The sequence below is a fragment of the Dipteris shenzhenensis genome, chromosome 24, assembly GCF_047967505.1.
Source record: "Dipteris shenzhenensis isolate YYH24624 ecotype China chromosome 24, Dip_SZ_1.0, whole genome shotgun sequence".
Classification (NCBI taxonomy): Eukaryota; Viridiplantae; Streptophyta; class Polypodiopsida; order Gleicheniales; family Dipteridaceae; genus Dipteris; species Dipteris shenzhenensis.
Genome location: NC_141619.1, coordinates 20005914 through 20010250, shown reverse-complemented (window position 1 = coordinate 20010250; position 4337 = coordinate 20005914). Strand labels below are relative to the sequence as shown.

Sequence of the window (4337 nt, the reverse complement as noted above, 5' to 3'; positions counted from 1 at the left end):
TGTAACTTTCTGTTAACATGATGCTCCAAAGTGTCCAGCATGTGTTGCACCGTGCTCTTTTCTCCTCCAATGGACCAAATGCCAACATGGTACTGATCGAGCAACCATTGTAGAAACTCCAAACACCCAAGATGGAGAACAAGCCAATGCTTCCCATTGTGCAAGCTCATATGTTTGTTTGACTTCGAAAAACAACACTCTAGCAATAACCCTTTCAAATCTATGATTATTGCTAGTCTTATTTTTGTTATCACCTCTGTTGGCATTATTTCTGAGGGTGACATTATGTCTTCTCCTTTACCTTCTAAGATTTCTTCCTGCACCTTGGCTTCATACAAAGACATTGCATCTTCTCCTTTACCTTCTAAGCTTGCATCCACATTTGTCAATGGAACATTAACTCCAGACATTGCATCCTCAACATTTTCAATCAACCATGTTGAGCTTGGAACTTGCATGCTAATGTTCAAATTAGGCACATAACGAATCATTGGATCAGGTGTGACATGTACAGGCAATGCTTCTAGCGATGTGAAATTGAGATGGCCAAGATCTGTTGATAAATAAGGAAATGAAATTCATAAGTAGAAAAAAACTGAAGATTGAGATGGAAAACCAAATTGTCAAACTTTAGGTTGTGTGCTCTCAACGCAATTTGTTTGTGTGAAACTGCGGCATTCATGTTTTTCTTTTTCAAAACAAAATTGGATTACTAAAAAAAAGAAATCATTCATGTTCATATGCTTAGTATACCCCCTAAAGTTGTTGAATCTATAACCTTTCAAGTTATTTTAATCCCCAAAACTATATATCCTTACAATGCCAAAAATCTTTGCGTAATACATAGAGTGGAGTCCAACATTATCTAGCATTGCTCGAGTGTTCCCACTAAGAAAAGATTTGGCCAAGCGGCCAAAACATATTTGAGCATTCATATGAATGAATAAGGATAGAAACAACAATTTACACTAATTCATTCATCACGATCAAGACTCAACACACTTTTTAACATTTATGAACTCATAAATAAATTTGGATGTGTATCACACTCCGAAGGTATTACAATATGCAAATACATCTTTTCATGAAATATAGAAAATTAAACATATTCAAGAATACGTATGAATGTTTGAATTATGGCAATGAGATAGAAGAAATCTCCAAGTAATATTAAAAGATCTTTGGAACAAAAGTAATACATCATATGGAGAATATAGCAAGATAACATATGGAAAACACGAACACCATATAAAAGGACAATTTCAAGGACCTGTTGCTTCCTCTTCTGTTTCCCAAAACTTTGAAGCGTGTTTTTGTAAATGCTCATGCTGCTCTTCATTGAAGGGTTGAAGCTCTTTTTGTCCTAACTTATGGTATCAATTTCTTTATCCCCTCCACCTTTAATTGTATCATCTTCTTTTGGTACCACCTCTATTGCCAATATTGGTTCTTGCAAGCTAGCCCATTGTCAAATTTCATGATTACTGTAAGCATACATGCAACATATGCTTTCAACATTTGTCAACTCCTCATAAGTCTCAACAACTGAAACAACATGCCTCTTACAAGAAAGAGACTCTATTGCAGCAAGCCCCTCAGAGAACAAGTCCAATACATACTCATCTTCACGACAGAAACCCATGATCATGTCTGATACTTGAACATTTTCTTTTCAAGGACAATTCAATGTCGAATTCATCATCATCATCCTCGTCATCATCATCCTCGTCACCTGATTCTTCTGCACCACTTGATTTTTCATATTTTTCATCTGCAACATACATTGGTGGCTTACATTGTGCATTGGTATAGTGCTCAATATCGTTGAAATCCTTTTCCTTGCTTACCAGTACATAGGCAATTAAGCCATCCATAGATCCAGTGACAAATATATCTGCAATTTCAAAATTAAGGCAACCGAAGTGTATTTTATATTGTCTGCATGTCTTATTTAATGCATTCTTCAAACATGATACATGATCCATGGTCAAGAAGACCACAAGAAGGAATTGCACTGGGGGAGAAGCGACTGTCATCAAGCTTTTCAACAAATATTCAAAGCGATCCTCGTTCCGATTTCTACTTCTGCTTGGTCCATACATTACATCCAAAAAAGCAACCCCTATTGCCATTGGCTCTTGGTACACATTATGTATAAATTCCATTCCCTCCATGTTTGAACTGACTGTGTAGAACCTCCAAGGCTGGGTGGAATTCTGTCCATGACTTGCACCTTCACTTTGTCCCATAATCCACCTCACATACCCCTTTGTAGCATCAGGCAATGGTGGAGTTTCCTTGCCCTGTTGAAGCTTCACTTTTAACCATAAGTTAGAGCAACCACAAATCTGTTGATACAATTTAGGAGGAATTTTAAAATGTAATCTGCACTCATCCCAATTTATTAACATTAAAGAAGGTTGTTCTACTGATATAAACATATAAAGTTCTTCTTGTAGTGCATCATCTCTCTTGATCTGCATAGCTCGTCCTTCAATATCAAGAATCATGGCATCAGTCTTTGTTTTAGCTATGACTACTCTACCTTCCTTAATGTCATTTTGAATTTGACCAATTTGATCATCACTCAATCCATGCAAGCATCTAAACATTGAGACTGTGGGTTGCCTACGGCATTTTCCATCTTGTGAATATTTGCTTGCAATGTAATCCTCAAGGATGGAGATCCAACCATCATAAATGGCATCGCTTGTGATTATCATATGTACATCCTTTGTGGCAAAGCTATTGCCCAATGTTACCTTGCCAGTGTCAATGAAAGCCTGCAAAATATATGAATCCATTAGAATGCAATAATTAAGAAAATAGACTTGTAAAAAATGATTTATAATTAAACTCTGTAATTACATCCCAATTCTCATGATATGGATGTCCTTTTGCAAGCCCTTGCTGTGATTTCTTGGGTCTGTTAAAGAGAATCCATTGTCCCCTCACCTGCTTAAGTATATCAATGTATGGAGATTGTCTCAAGATATTTTGAGACTCCAGGTTTGCCATCTTTGATACCTCCACACAAAAGCGTGCGGGACAATTGACTACAATCCTCGTGTGGCAGGTGCAGTAGTAGTTCTTTCTTTGGGCTATGCTGTTATCATCATTAGATGTAAATATTTTAGCAGCATATATTGAATGTTGTCCAGATAGTATCTAGTAGTGGCACTTGGTTAAATCCTTTTTATCTACCCTTTCTAGGGGCTGCTTTGTTTCAAGATTGAAAGGCATTAAATCTGCTATAGCAGCAGGAGGCCTAGAGTTATAACCGAAGTCTGCAGCAAGCTTCTCCACATGCTCTTTGTTCAACCCTCTATATACATAGCTTGGAGGAGCTTTTTGACATCTTGTTGTTGCATGCAACCCGAATGGCTGATGGTTTCTTTTGCCCTTTTTTTCCTATGACCTTTCCACTTGGCTCCAATTCACTACCACTGCTTCTTTCCACAACTACTAGCATACCCTCTAGAGGTGTTACTTCTTGTGGTATATCAATTATAGTTAGCTTTCCTTTCTTTGCCCCTTCTCCACTACCACCTGGTGCTTGAACCATAGTCGACTTTCCTTTCTTTGTTCCTTCCCCACTATCTTCCCCACTCTTACGCTTCTTTAATGTTGCTGAAACTTTGCGATATGATTCAATGATTGTTGTCACTGTGTCAATTTCATTTCCATCAATTGATTCAACACTTATCTAGCCTCGTGAGTGCATGTTGTCATCTACATCAGACTTCATACGAGATGCTTCATAATCATTGGGATCCAAGAGAAATTTCTTATAATGATCAACAATCCAATATCTCCCTCTTTTCCAACCACATCTTTTGTGATTTGATGTACCGATCCAACACAAGTGTATGCACTTTTATTAGGTAACAAAACAAATAAGTGAACTCGTGTCAATTGTGCTCCCTCAATACTATATATGTCAAAGTACCAAGGTATGCTTTTTTCTCCAGATCCACTTACAACTTTCTCAACCTTCTTCACATTTGTGTCTTTCCTATAAAAAAACCCAAGCAATATACAAAGTATCATCTTTATAATCTTTAATGTTAGACAAAACACATTATCGATAAACATATCTGAAATAGAATCTAGAATTGACACTAAACATAGTAGTAGATTTGAGAAAGCACTAGATTCTAGGGAGATTGGCCACACTAGGGAGATTTGTTGGCTGTGTGGCCAAATCTTATGGGCTTCTTTTAAAGCACTGGAAGGGGAGGTTTGGATGTGTGGCCAAATCATATGGGCTTCTTTCCAAGCACCAAAGTTTGGGGAGATTTAGCCTTGTGGCTAGATCTTGTGGGCTTCTTTCAAAG

The 4337-nt window shown here is 37.4% G+C and overlaps 1 pseudogene; it reads right to left on the bottom strand.

Annotated features, from left to right (window-relative positions):
* Window positions 1-2320: 2320 nt before the first annotated feature.
* LOC147886341 (uncharacterized) lies at window positions 2321-3748 on the bottom strand (annotated as a pseudogene).
* Between the last annotated feature and the right edge of the window lie 589 nt (window positions 3749-4337).